This window comes from Ambystoma mexicanum, unplaced genomic scaffold (genome assembly GCF_040938575.1).
Source record: "Ambystoma mexicanum isolate Mex_15411 unplaced genomic scaffold, UKY_AmexF1_1 Mex_scaf1, whole genome shotgun sequence".
Classification (NCBI taxonomy): domain Eukaryota; kingdom Metazoa; phylum Chordata; class Amphibia; order Caudata; family Ambystomatidae; genus Ambystoma; species Ambystoma mexicanum.
In genome coordinates, this window is record NW_027182324.1 from 1,472,928 (window position 1) to 1,487,761 (window position 14,834).

At 42.3% G+C, this 14,834-nt stretch overlaps 8 non-coding genes across 8 annotated transcripts; all 8 read right to left on the reverse strand.

Annotated features, from left to right (window-relative positions):
* Positions 1-499: 499 nt before the first annotated feature.
* On the reverse strand, positions 500-572 carry TRNAK-UUU (transfer RNA lysine (anticodon UUU)). The gene has a single exon. It is a non-coding gene; the product is annotated as a tRNA-Lys (tRNA).
* A 768-nt stretch (positions 573-1,340) lies between these two features.
* Positions 1,341-1,413, reverse strand: TRNAK-UUU (transfer RNA lysine (anticodon UUU)). The gene has a single exon. It is a non-coding gene; the product is annotated as a tRNA-Lys (tRNA).
* Positions 1,414-3,024: 1,611 nt separating this feature from the next.
* TRNAK-UUU (transfer RNA lysine (anticodon UUU)) lies at positions 3,025-3,097 on the reverse strand. The gene has a single exon. It is a non-coding gene; the product is annotated as a tRNA-Lys (tRNA).
* Positions 3,098-4,707: 1,610 nt separating this feature from the next.
* TRNAK-UUU (transfer RNA lysine (anticodon UUU)) lies at positions 4,708-4,780 on the reverse strand. Its single transcript has one exon. It is a non-coding gene; the product is annotated as a tRNA-Lys (tRNA).
* Positions 4,781-5,548: 768 nt separating this feature from the next.
* On the reverse strand, positions 5,549-5,621 carry TRNAK-UUU (transfer RNA lysine (anticodon UUU)). The gene has a single exon. It is a non-coding gene; the product is annotated as a tRNA-Lys (tRNA).
* Positions 5,622-7,207: 1,586 nt separating this feature from the next.
* TRNAK-UUU (transfer RNA lysine (anticodon UUU)) lies at positions 7,208-7,280 on the reverse strand. The gene has a single exon. It is a non-coding gene; the product is annotated as a tRNA-Lys (tRNA).
* A 768-nt stretch (positions 7,281-8,048) lies between these two features.
* Positions 8,049-8,121, reverse strand: TRNAK-UUU (transfer RNA lysine (anticodon UUU)). The gene has a single exon. It is a non-coding gene; the product is annotated as a tRNA-Lys (tRNA).
* Positions 8,122-8,889: 768 nt separating this feature from the next.
* TRNAK-UUU (transfer RNA lysine (anticodon UUU)) lies at positions 8,890-8,962 on the reverse strand. The gene has a single exon. It is a non-coding gene; the product is annotated as a tRNA-Lys (tRNA).
* Between the last annotated feature and the right edge of the window lie 5,872 nt (positions 8,963-14,834).

A 14,834-nucleotide genomic window follows, 5' to 3' on the forward strand; every position in this document is an offset into this window, starting at 1 on the left:
TGCACACACTGGGCAATGCAGTCCACTCTAAATCGACGATTAATGACATGCTCGTTTTGTGCAATGGAGTTTCAGTCAATTGGAAAACATTTTGAAAAGTTATATTGCAACAGAAGCCCAGCCTTAAAAAAGTGGATTTCACTTCTAAATGATTACATGAGGAAGGAAAGGAGACCAGATGCAAAAAAGGTGCTGCGCCTTAGTTGGTTAAAGCGCCTGTCTAGTAAACAGGAGATCCTGAGTTCGAATCTCAGCAGCGCCTGTCTGCTTTTTTTTCGACCAATCTGTCTCCCCAATATTAAAACTTTGTACAAATATTGCTATTTCATGCTATTTAGAAGCACAGTCAGGCTTGAAATGTTGGCAAAGCATCCAAGAACTCTGGACTCCACTACCTTAGAGTCATATTGCCCAAGGTTGCGATGCCATCAGAAATAGCACATATTAGAATGAGCAATTCATATTTCCTGCTTAATTTTTTGTAAAAGAAGCAAAGGTACGCCTGAACAGGGACTTGAACCCTGGACCCTCAGATTAAAAGTCTGATGCTCTACCGACTGAGCTATCCAGGCACAGGGATTACTGCCCATTTGAAACTTGATTTTCACTCTACAGCACCTCCATACATGGCTACCTCACTGGGCAATAAAGGAAATGAATTACTAGTGCATTACACACATTTTGACACTGGAGACATAACTTTTTTCAGTCATTCCGTATCCAGATATAGAGATTTGCAGCATGTAGGACTTTAATGGTCACCCACTTACGGATTTGAATGTTTTGCCACATTCATGAGTGCAAACTTGCTCCCCAGTAAAGACGAACATGTGCTCCTCAATGCACACACTGGGCAATGCAGTCCACTCTAAATCGACGATTAATGACATGCTTGTTTTGTGCAATGGAGTTTCAGTCAATTGGAAAACATTTTGAAAAGTTATATTGCAACAGAAGCCCAGCCTTAAAAAAGTGGATTTCACTTCTAAATGATTACATGAGGAAGGAAAGGAGACCAGATGCAAAAAAGGTGCTGCGGCTTAGTTGGTTAAAGCGCCTGTCTAGTAAACAGGAGATCCTGAGTTCAAATCTCAGCAGCGCCTGTCTGCTTTTTTTTCGACCAATCTGTCTCCCCAATATTAAAACTTTGTACAAAGATTGCTATTTCATGCTATTTAGAAGCACAGTCAGGCTTGAAATGTTGGCAAAGCATCCAAGAACTCTGGACTCCACTACCTTAGAGTCATATTGCCCAAGGTTGCGATGCCATCAGAAATAGCACATATTAGAATGAGCAATTCATATTTCCTGCTTAATTTTTTGTAAAAGAAGCAAAGGTACGCCTGAACAGGGACTTGAACCCTGGACCCTCAGATTAAAAGTCTGATGCTCTACCGACTGAGCTATCCAGGCACAGGGATCACTGCCCATTTGAAACTTGATTTTCACTCTACAGCACCTCCATACATGGCTACCTCACTGGTCAATAAAGGAAATGAATTACTAGTGCATTACACACATTTTGACACTGGAGACATAACTTTTTTCAGTCATTCCGTATCCAGATATAGAGATTTGCAGCATGTAGGACTTTAATGGTCACCCACTTACGGATTTGAATGTTTTGCCACATTCATGAGTGCAAACTTGCTCCCCAGTAAAGACGAACATGTGCTCCTCAATGCACACACTGGGCAATGCAGTCCACTCTAAATCGACGATTAATGACATGCTCGTTTTGTGCAATGGAGTTTCAGTCAATTGGAAAACATTTTGAAAAGTTATATTGCAACAGAAGCCTAGCCATAAAAAAAGTGGATTTCACTTCTAAATGATTACATGAGGAAGGAAAGGAGACCAGATGCAAAAAAGGTGCTGTGGCTTAGTTGGTTAAAGCGCCTGTCTAGTAAACAGGAGATCCTGAGTTTGAATCTCAGCAGCGCCTGTCTGCTTTTTTTTTCGACCAATCTGTCTCCCCAATGTTAAAACTTTGTACAAAGATTGCTATTTCATGCTATTTAGAAGCACAGTCAGGCTTGAAATGTTGGCAAAGCATCCAAGAACTCTGGACTCCACTACCTTAGAGTCATATTGCCCAAGGTTGCGATGCCATCAGAAATAGCACATATTAGAATGAGCAATTCATATTTCCTGCTTAATTTTTTGTAAAAGAAGCAAAGGTACGCCTGAACAGTGACTTGAACCCTGGACCCTCAGATTAAAAGTCTGATGCTCTACCGACTTAGCTATCCAGGCACAGGGATCACTGCCCATTTGAAACTTGATTTTCACTCTACAGCACCTCCATACATGGCTACCTCACTGGTCAATAAAGGAAATGAATTACTAGTGCATTACACACATTTTGACACTGGAGACATAACTTTTTTCAGTCATTCCGTATCCAGATATAGAGATTTGCAGCATCTAGGACTTTAATGGTCACCCACTTACGGATTTGAATGTTTTGCCACATTCATGAGTGCAAACTTGCTCCCCAGTAAAGACGAACATGTGCTCCTCAATGCACACACTGGGCAATGCAGTCCACTCTAAATCGACGATTAATGACATGCTCGTTTTGTGCAATGGAGTTTCAGTCAATTGGAAAACATTTTGAAAAGTTATATTGCAACAGAAGCCCAGCCTTAAAAAAGTGGATTTCACTTCTAAATGATTACATGAGGAAGGAAAGGAGACCAGATGCAAAAAAGGTGCTGCGGCTTAGTTGGTTAAAGCGCCTGTCTAGTAAACAGGAGATCCTGAGTTCGAATCTCAGCAGCGCCTGTCTGCTTTTTTTTCGACCAATCTGTCTCCCCAATATTAAAACTTTGTACAAAGATTGCTATTTCATGCTATTTAGAAGCACAGTCAGGCTTGAAATGTTGGCAAAGCATCCAAGAACTCTGGACTCCACTACCTTAGAGTCATATTGCCCAAGGTTGCGATGCCATCAGAAATAGCACATATTAGAATGAGCAATTCATATTTCCTGCTTAATTTTTTGTAAAAGAAGCAAAGGTACGCCTGAACAGGGACTTGAACCCTGGACCCTCAGATTAAAAGTCTGATGCTCTACCGACTGAGCTATCCAGGCACAGGGATCACTGCCCATTTGAAACTTGATTTTCACTCTACAGCACCTCCATACATGGCTACCTCACTGGTCAATAAAGGAAATGAATTACTAGTGCATTACACACATTTTGACACTGGAGACATAACTTTTTTCAGTCATTCCGTATCCAGATATAGAGATTTGCAGCATCTAGGACTTTAATGTTCACCCACTTACGGATTTGAATGTTTTGCCACATTCATGAGTGCAAACTTGCTCCCCAGTAAAGACGAACATGTGCTCCTCAATGCACACACTGGGCAATGCAGTCCACTCTAAATCGACGATTAATGACATGCTCGTTTTGTGCAATGGAGTTTCAGTCAATTGGAAAACATTTTGAAAAGTTATATTGCAACAGAAGCCCAGCCTTAAAAAAGTGGATTTCACTTCTAAATGATTACATGAGGAAGGAAAGGAGACCAGATGCAAAAAAGGTGCTGCGGCTTAGTTGGTTAAAGCGCCTGTCTAGTAAACAGGAGATCCTGAGTTCGAATCTCAGCAGCGCCTGTCTGCTTTTTTTTCGACCAATCTGTCTCCCCAATATTAAAACTTTGTACAAAGATTGCTATTTCATGCTATTTAGAAGCACAGTCAGGCTTGAAATGTTGGCAAAGCATCCAAGAACTCTGGACTCCACTACCTTAGAGTCATATTGCCCAAGGTTGCGATGCCATCAGAAATAGCACATATTAGAATGAGCAATTCATATTTCCTGCTTAATTTTTTGTAAAAGAAGCAAAGGTACGCCTGAACAGGGACTTGAACCCTAGACCCTCAGATTAAAAGTCTGATGCTCTACCGACTGAGCTATCCAGGCACAGGGATCACTGCCCATTTGAAACTTGATTTTCACTCTACAGCACCTCCATACATGGCTACCTCACTGGGCAATAAAGGAAATGAATTACTAGTGCATTACACACATTTTGACACTGGAGACATAACTTTTTTCAGTCATTCCGTATCCAGATATAGAGATTTGCAGCATGTAGGACTTTAATGGTCACCCACTTACGGATTTGAATGTTTTGCCACATTCATGAGTGCAAACTTGCTCCCCAGTAAAGACGAACATGTGCTCCTCAATGCACACACTGGGCAATGCAGTCCACTCTAAATCGACGATTAATGACATGCTCGTTTTGTGCAATGGAGTTTCAGTCAATTGGAAAACATTTTGAAAAGTTATATTGCAACAGAAGCCTAGCCTTAAAAAAAGTGGATTTCACTTCTAAATGATTACATGAGGAAGGAAAGGAGACCAGATGCAAAAAAGGTGCTGTGGCTTAGTTGGTTAAAGCGCCTGTCTAGTAAACAGGAGATCCTGAGTTCGAATCTCAGCAGCGCCTGTCTGCTTTTTTTTCGACCAATCTGTCTCCCCAATATTAAAACTTTGTACAAAGATTGCTATTTCATGCTATTTAGAAGCACAGTCAGGCTTGAAATGTTGGCAAAGCATCCAAGAACTCTGGACTCCACTACCTTAGAGTCATATTGCCCAAGGTTGCGATGCCATCAGAAATAGCACATATTAGAATGAGCAATTCATATTTCCTGCTTAATTTTTTGTAAAAGAAGCAAAGGTACGCCTGAACAGGGACTTGAACCCTGGACCCTCAGATTAAAAGTCTGATGCTCTACCGACTGAGCTATCCAGGCACAGGGATCACTGCCCATTTGAAACTTGATTTTCACTCTACAGCACCTCCATACATGGCTACCTCACTGGTCAATAAAGGAAATGAATTACTAGTGCATTACACACATTTTGACACTGGAGACATAACTTTTTTCAGTCATTCCGTATCCAGATATAGAGATTTGCAGCATCTAGGACTTTAATGTTCACCCACTTACGGATTTGAATGTTTTGCCACATTCATGAGTGCAAACTTGCTCCCCAGTAAAGACGAACATGTGCTCCTCAATGCACACACTGGGCAATGCAGTCCACTCTAAATCGACGATTAATGACATGCTCGTTTTGTGCAATGGAGTTTCAGTCAATTGGAAAACATTTTGAAAAGTTATATTGCAACAGAAGCCCAGCCTTAAAAAAGTGGATTTCACTTCTAAATGATTACATGAGGAAGGAAAGGAGACCAGATGCAAAAAAGGTGCTGCGGCTTAGTTGGTTAAAGCGCCTGTCTAGTAAACAGGAGATCCTGAGTTTGAATCTCAGCAGCGCCTGTCTGCTTTTTTTTCGACCAATCTGTCTCCCCAATATTAAAACTTTGTACAAAGATTGCTATTTCATGCTATTTAGAAGCACAGTCAGGCTTGAAATGTTGGCAAAGCATCCAAGAACTCTGGACTCCACTACCTTAGAGTCATATTGCCCAAGGTTGCGATGCCATCAGAAATAGCACATATTAGAATGAGCAATTCATATTTCCTGCTTAATTTTTTGTAAAAGAAGCAAAGGTACGCCTGAACAGGGACTTGAACCCTGGACCCTCAGATTAAAAGTCTGATGCTCTACCGACTGAGCTATCCAGGCACAGGGATCACTGCCCATTTGAAACTTGATTTTCACTCTACAGCACCTCCATACATGGCTACCTCACTGGGCAATAGAGGAAATGAATTACTAGTGCATTACACACATTTTGACACTGGAGACATAACTTTTTTCAGTCATTCCGTATCCAGATATAGAGATTTGCAGCATCTAGGACTTTAATGTTCACCCACTTACGGATTTGAATGTTTTGCCACATTCATGAGTGCAAACTTGCTCCCATGCACACACTGGGCAATGCAGTCCACTCCAAATCGACGATTAATGACATGCTCGTTTTGTGCAATGGAGTTTCAGTCAATTGGAAAACATTTTGAAAAGTTATATTGCAACAGAAGCCCAGCCTTAAAAAAGTGGATTTCACTTCTAAATGATTACATGAGGAAGGAAAGGAGACCAGATGCAAAAAAGGTGCTGTGGCTTAATTGGTTAAAGCGCCTGTCTAGTAAACAGGAGATCCTGAGTTCGAATCTCAGCAGCGCCTGTCTGCTTTTTTTTCGACCAATCTGTCTCCCCAATATTAAAACTTTGTACAAAGATTGCTATTTCATGCTATTTAGAAGCACAGTCAGGCTTGAAATGTTGGCAAAGCATCCAAGAACTCTGGACTCCACTACCTTAGAGTCATATTGCCCAAGGTTGCGATGCCATCAGAAATAGCACATATTAGAATGAGCAATTCATATTTCCTGCTTAATTTTTTGTAAAAGAAGCAAAGGTACACCTGAACAGGGACTTGAACCCTGGACCCTCAGTTTAAAAGTCTGATGCTCTACCAACTGAGCTATCCAGGCACAGGGATCACTGCCCATTTGAAACTTGATTTTCACTCTACAGCACCTCCATACATGGCTACCTCACTGGTCAATAAAGGAAATGAATTACTAGTGCATTACACACATTTTGACACTGGAGACATAACTTTTTTCAGTCATTCCGTATCCAGATATAGAGATTTGCAGCATCTAGGACTTTAATGTTCACCCACTTACGGATTTGAATGTTTTGCCACATTCATGAGTGCAAACTTGCTCCCCATTAAAGACGAACATGTGCTCCTCAATGCACACACTGGGCAATGCAGTCCACTCTAAATCGACGATTAATGACATGCTCGTTTTGTGCAATGGAGTTTCAGTCAATTGGAAAACATTTTGAAAAGTTATATTGCAACAGAAGCCCAGCCTTAAAAAAAAGTGGATTTCACTTCTAAATGATTACATGAGGAAGGAAAGGAGACCAGATGCAAAAAAGGTGCTGTGGCTTAGTTGGTTAAAGCGCCTGTCTAGTAAAAAGGAGATCCTGAGTTCGAATCTCAGCAGCGCCTCTCTGCTTTTTTTTTCGACCAATCTGTCTCCCCAATATTAAAACTTTGTACAAAGATTGCTATTTCATGCTATTTAGAAGCACAGTCAGGCTTGAAATGTTGGCAAAGCACACAAGAACTCTGGTCTCCACTACCTTAGAGTCATATTGCCCAAGGTTGCGATGCCATCAGAAATAGCAAATATTAGAATGAGCAATTCATATTTCCTGCTTAATTTATTGTAAAAGAAGCAAAGGTACGCCTGAACAGGGACTTGAACCCTGGACCCTCAGATTAAAAGTCTGATGCTCTACCGACTGAGCTATCCAGGCACAGGGATCACTGCCATTTGAAACTTGATTTTCACTCTACAGCACCTCCATACATGGCTACCTCACTGGTCAATAAAGGAAATGAATTACTAGTGCATTACACACATTTTGACACTGGAGACATAACTTTTTTCAGTCATTCCGTATCCAGATATAGAGATTTGCAGCATGTGGGACTTTAATGGTCATCCAGCCCACGCATTTGAATGTTTTGCCGCATTCATGAGTGCAAACTTGCTCACCAGTAAAGACGTACATGTGCTCCTCAATGCACACACTGGGCAATGCAGTCCACTCTAAATCGACGATTAATGACATGCTCGTTTTGTGCAATGGAGTTTCAGTCAATTGGAAAACATTTTGAAAAGTTATATTGCAACAGAAGCCCAGCCTTAAAAAAGTGGATTTCACTTCTAAATGATTACATGAGGACGGAAAGGAGACCAGATGCAAAAAAGGTGCTGTGGCTTAGTTGGTTAAAGCGCCTGTCTAGTAAACAGGAGATCCTGAGTTCGAATCTCAGCAGCGCCTGTCTGCTTTTTTTTCGACCAATCTGTCTCCCCAATATTAAAACTTTGTACAAAGATTGCTATTTCATGCTATTTAGAAGCACAGTCAGGCTTGAAATGTTGGCAAAGCATCCAAGAACTCTGGACTCCAATACCTTAGAGTCATATTGCCCAAGGTTGCGATGCCATCAGAAATAGCACATATTAGAATGAGCAATTCATATTTCCTGCTTAATTTTTTGTAAAAGAAGCAATGGTACGCCTGAACAGGGACTTGAACCCTGGACCCTCAGATTAAAAGTCTGATGCTCTACCGACTGAGCTATCCAGGCACAGGGATTACTGCCCATTTGAAACTTGATTTTCACTCTACAGCACCTCCATACATGGCTACCTCACTGAGCAATAAAGGAAATGAATTACTAGTGCATTACACACATTTTGACACTGGAGACATAACTTTTTTCAGTCATTCCGTATCCAGATATAGAGATTTGCAGCATCTAGGACTTTAATGTTCACCCACTTACGGATTTGAATGTTTTGCCACATTCATGAGTGCAAACTTGCTCCCCAGTAAAGACGAACATGTGCTCCTCAATGCACACACTGGGCAATGCAGTCCACTCTAAATCGACGATTAATGACATGCTCGTTTTGTGCAATGGAGTTTCAGTCAATTGGAAAACATTTTGAAAAGTTATATTGCAACAGAAGCCCAGCCTTAAAAAAGTGGATTTCACTTCTAAATGATTACATGAGGAAGGAAAGGAGACCAGATGCAAAAAAGGTGCTGTGGCTTAGTTGGTTAAAGCGCCTGTCTAGTAAACAGGAGATCCTGAGTTCGAATCTCAGCAGCGCCTGTCTGCTTTTTTTTCGACCAATCTGTCTCCCCAATATTAAAACTTTGTACAAAGATTGCTATTTCATGCTATTTAGAAGCACAGTCAGGCTTGAAATGTTGGCAAAGCATCCAAGAACTCTGGACTCCACTACCTTAGAGTCATATTGCCCAAGGTTGCGATGCCATCAGAAATAGCACATATTAGAATGAGCAATTCATATTTCCTGCTTAATTTTTTGTAAAAGAAGCAATGGTACGCCTGAACAGGGACTTGAACCCTGGACCCTCAGATTAAAAGTCTGATGCTCTACCGACTGAGCTATCCAGGCACAGGGATCACTGCCCATTTGAAACTTGATTTTCACTCTACAGCACCTCCATACATGGCTACCTCACTGGTCAATAAAGGAAATGAATTACTAGTGCATTACACACATTTTGACACTGGAGACATAACTTTTTTCAGTCATTCCGTATCCAGATATAGAGATTTGCAGCATCTAGGACTTTAATGTTCACCCACTTACGGATTTGAATGTTTTGCCACATTCATGAGTGCAAACTTGCTCCCCAGTAAAGACGAACATGTGCTCCTCAATGCACACACTGGGCAATGCAGTCCACTCTAAATCGACGATTAATGACATGCTCCTTTTGTGCAATGGAGTTTCAGTCAATTGGAAAATATTTTGAAAAGTTATATTGCAACAGAAGCCCAGCCTTAAAAAAGTGGATTTCACTTCTAAATGATTACATGAGGAAGGAAAGGAGACCAGATGCAAAAAAGGTGCTGTGGCTTAGTTGGTTAAAGCGCCTGTCTAGTAAACAGGAGATCCTGAGCTCGAATCTCAGCAGCGCCTGTCTGCTTTTTTTTCGACCAATCTGTCTCCCCAATATTAAAACTTTGTACAAAGATTGCTATTTCATGCTATTTAGAAGCACAGTCAGGCTTGAAATGTTGGCAAAGCATCCAAGAACTCTGGACTCCACTACCTTAGAGTCATATTCCCCAAGGTTGCGATGCCATCAGAAATAGCACATATTAGAATGAGCAATTCATATTTCCTGCTTAATTTTTTGTAAAAGAAGCAAAGGTACACCTGAACAGTGACTTGAACCCTGGACCCTCAGATTAAAAGTCTGATGCTCTACCGACTGAGCTATCCAGGCACAGGGATCACTGCCCATTTGAAACTTGATTTTCACTCTACAGCACCTCCATACATGGCTACCTCACTGGTCAATAAAGGAAATTAATTACTAGTGCATTACACACATTTTGACACTGGAGACATAACTTTTTTCAGTCATTCCGTATCCAGATATAGAGATTTGCAGCATCTAGGACTTTAATGTTCACCCACTTACGGATTTGAATGTTTTGCCACATTCATGAGTGCAAACTTGCTCCCCAGTAAAGACGAACATGTGCTCCTCAATGCACACACTGGGCAATGCAGTCCACTCTAAATCGACGATTAATGACATGCTCGTTTTGTGCAATGGAGTTTCAGTCAATTGGAAAACATTTTGAAAAGTTATATTGCAACAGAAGCCCACCCTTAAAAAAGTGGATTTCACTTCTAAATGATTACATGAGGAAGGAAAGGAGACCAGATGCAAAAAAGGTGCTGTGGCTTAGTTTGTTTGTTTGTTTGTTTGTTTGTTTGTTTGTTTATTTATATTGCGCACCAGACCCTTAGGTTACCGGGCGCAGCAACAAGTATATGCGAAGCTTACAATGTTACAATGTTATATAAATGAATTTACAATATTACGCCATATTACACAAATTACTAGAATGTACAGATAAAGAGTTGCCGTATTTACATGAATGTACAGTTAACAATATACATGATTAGCAGTAATAAACATAAAGGTTGATGTCGCGTCGGGGTGCATTAGGCAGGACTACACTTGTGAGTGTTCGGGTGTTAAGTCATTGTTGGCGATAATGTGTTTGATAAGGTTCCTTCTGAAATGGGGGAAGGGTTGGTCAGCTCTAAGGTTAGGTGGCAGGGCGTTCCACAGGTTAGCAGCTTTCACAGGGAAGCAAACGCCACCAATTTTGGCAAGTCTGAATCTAGGTACTGCCAAACAGTTGGAGTTGGCGAGTCTCATGGGTCTATTGGAAGTTTTTCTTTTTATTTTGTCCATCAAGTAGCTAGGAGCAGCATTATTTAAGGCCTTATGGGTTAATGAGATCATTTTTAGCTGGATTTTATTCTCAGTAGAGAGCCATTTATGTTGCCGCCTAGTCGAGGAGATATGCTCCCTCTTTCTTATTCCTAATGCAGCTCTGAGAGCATTATTTTGTAGAGTTTGAAGTCTTAGGGTAGTGGCTTTATTGGCGCTACTGTATAGGGCATTACAGTAATCAAGTCGGGAAAGAATTAAGGCTCTAGCCAGAATTAGGCAGCTGGTATTGGACAGGAAGGGCTTGCCTGCTCTGATCAATTTACAGGTGTAAGCAGTGGTGGAGGCTAAGGAGTTTACCTGTTTAGTGAAGGACAGGGTAGAGTCGAGATAAAAACCAAGTGTTTTTACTTCCCTCGAGACTTTAATGACATTTCCGTCTATGCTGAAGGCTGAGTAATCTGGGCCCAATTTGTTAATATTGGCTTGTGTGCCCAGAATGATCAACTCTGTCTTATCATCATTCAGGCAAAGACCGTGAGTGGCCATCCATGCCTGAATGATGAGATACACTCTATTCACCAACTCCCCATCCTCACTGTGATCCCCAGAAAGTGGGAAGAGAATCTGTGTATCATCTGCATAGTTAGTGTAGGTGATACCGAGATTGTCCAAATCATCGAACAGAGGTTTGGTGAATATATTGTAAAGGGTCGGAGAGACGCAGGATCCCTGAGGGACACCACAAGTAATGGGTATAGGGTCAGCTGCTGCCGAAGGGGAAAAGACTCTCATAGTTCTCTCACTCAGAAAGGATTCTATCCAACTGATGGCTTGGGTGGAGAAGTGAGCGGCAACGTCCAGGTGTTTGCAGAAGACTTTGTGGTCCACAAGATCAAACGCAGCTGAGAGATCTAGTAGGAGGAGGAGGGCTGTCTTACCCTGATCTCTCAGTTCGTCTATTTGGGCCTTTAAGTCAATCAGGGCTGTTTCCGTTCCGTGTAGTGGGCGGAAGCCAGATTGTCTAGATCCTAGTAGTTTGTGCAGTTCAAGGTAGTTTTGAATCTGTATATAGGCCACTTTGTCCAGGATCTTTAGCAGAAACGGAACTGTGGTGATTGGACGGTAATTGGTGGGGATGAGAGGATCTAAAGTTTGCTTTTTAAGCAACGGGAGCACCCAGGATTGTTTTAGGTTAGCTGGGATGATACCTGTGGAGAAAGATGCATTGACAAGTTTGGAGATAAATGGTGATAGGTCTCTGGCAGCGTCTTTTATTAGCTGTGCTGGGCAGATGTCACCTTTGCAGTTGGATGGTTTGAGGGTGAGGATGATTTTTTCAATCTCGAGTGTGGAGGTTTTGGTGAAGGAGAATTTGGTATGTTGAGGCATGTGGATCGCCTTAGGTGGTGACAGTGTAGGGAGTTTAAGCGAGTCTTTTTTAAGTTGAATTTTGTTTTGGAGGGTAGTAATTTTATTAGTTAGAGCATATTGGATGTCAGAACACCAGGTCTGATCTTTAGTGCAGGTGTCTGGTATGGCAATAGGTGACTCAAGTTCCTTTAGGATGGAGAAGAGTTCCTTCATGCTTGATTTGGAGTTGGCGATACGATCGTTGTATGAGTTTTTCTTAGCCAGACAGACTGCGTTTTTGTATTGACGGGAGATAGATATTAGGTTAGCCTTGTTCTCAGCAGTTGCACATATTTTCCAGTTGGATTCATATTTTCTCTTGGTGAGACGTAAAGCCTTGAGTTCGGGCGTGAACCATTTATTTAGATGGGCTTTGGGTTTACTTGTACGCATTTTAAGTGGGGCAATTTTGTCCAGAGTATCAGTCATAATTTTGTTATACTCGTGAACTAAAGTGCCGGGGTCTAAATTGTCAGGCAAGGCGTTTAAGGTTGGAAGAATAGCGGGTATGACATTATCTATTGTCATATTCTTTTTGTTTCTTGTGGGGCATGAGGGTGCCATGGGGACGACTGTAGAGGATGGTTGGGAGGTTAGGAGGTCAAAGGACACTAATGAGTGGTCAGACCATGATAAAGCTGAGATAGAGGAGATGACTGTAGTACAGTTAGAGTCAGCGACCCAATCTAATATTCTACCTTTCGTATGGGTAGGGTTGTTGACTTTTTGGGAGAACCCTAGAGAGTTAATAGCTTGGGTAATAGTCGCGGCATGCACATCTGTTTTGTCATTGAATCCTAAGTTAAAATCCCCTAATAACAACAATTGAGAGGTGGTTTTAGCATTGAGGGTTAGTAACTTGTGTAGATCCTCTTCGAAGGTCCCAAGTGGGCCTGGAGGTCTATAGATTAGGTGAATAGTTAGGGATTGATTATTATTTATAAGGAGTTTAGCAGTGAGGGCTTCACAGGATTGTAGCGTTAGTGCAGGGGCTAGTCTTAGTGAGAGGCTTGATTTAGAGATAATGGCAATTCCGCCTCCGCGGGTGCCCTCTCGGTCTTGTCTACATATAGTGTAGCCGTCAGGTATGGCTAGCATGAGTGAAGGGCCTGATGCCTGGTGTAGCCAGGTTTCAGTTATAGCAATGAAGTCCAGGTTATTCTCAGTGATTAGATCAGCTATCTCAAGGGCATGTGCAACTAGTGACCTGGCATTGAGAAGTGCTCCTTTATAGGAATGTTCCTTAGTTTCCTCTTTGGTATGTGTAGGATTAGGAGTGTTTTTCGCGCTGGATTTTGTCTTGGGCACAGATATTTGGGTAAGCGTTGAAGCTCGGGTCTGGTTAGAAGCGTGGCCTGTATTGCCAATTTGATGTTTCATTTCAGATTTTGTAGGAAGGAGGAGTCGTCTAGGTGTCTCATGGAGTTTGTTAAGTCTAGCGCGTAGTTTGCTATTTCTATCGTGGGTGGAGCTAGGCTTGGAAGTGTAAACTAGTGGTTCTAACAGAGTTTGGTGTTTAGAGTCAGTGTAGGCATGAGTGTTAGTAATAATATCTGGTGATATATGTGATAGAGGTGCATGTGAGTAAAGTGGGGTTTCTGTGTAGCTGCTTAGCTTGCTAGTAGCAGGAAATGTAGCAATAGCCATGATGCAGTAGAAGCTAAGTAGGCTGGACATTGTGCGTGACTGGTACTTAGTTTGGTGGGTGAGTGGTTTACAATACAATGGTCTCTGGGCGACCATAGGCACTACACAATATCACAGTGGTCTCTGGGCGACCATAAGGCACTACACAATATCACAGTGGTCTCTGGGTGACCATAAGGCACTACACAATATCACAGTGGTCTCTGGGCGACCATAAGGCACTACACAATATCACAGTGGTCACTGGGCGACCATAAGGCACTACACAATATCACAGTGGTCACTGGGCGACCATAAGGCACTACACAATATCACAGTGGTCTCTGGGTGACCATAAGGCACTACACAATATCACAGTGGTCACTGGGCGACCATAAGGCACTACACAATATCACAGTGGTCACTGGGCGACCATAAGGCACTACACAGTATCACAGTGGTCACTGGGCGACCATAAGGCACTACACAGTATCACAGTGGTCTCTAGGTGACCGTGGTGCCGGTGCTATTATCAAGTGACAGCATATTGCAAAGCAGGGCAAGAGTATGGTTGGTTGGCTATAGATTGTGCATTGAAATATTTTTGTTGCGGTTCAAGAGCACAACGGAGCATGTGGGACCTTGGACCTAGCAATGTTGGGAGGTGCTAGATCAGGGCTCTAGCTCGAAGGTCGGGAATGGAATATGGAGGAGGGGGCAGTATGCTTACCCTGTAGGTGGACGGCAAGGGTCCTGGCTCTAGGCTCGACGGTGTAGACAGCCTGAGGACAGGCACAGTGCCTTTGTGGGTGCCCTCGTTGATTGAAAAAAGAGTACGTTTTTCATTGTCCAGGTGGTAGTCTATCGGTTAGAGAATAGAAAAATTGTGCAGGGGGGGTGGCCACGCCGCGCTCCCATGCGCGTAACAGGCGCAGGAACAGGCCTTTGTATGGCCTTAGTGCTGGCCGCCGGCGAATCCGCCTGCCGGCGGAACCAGCTGGAGTAATCGAGGCTCAGCCTCGGTTT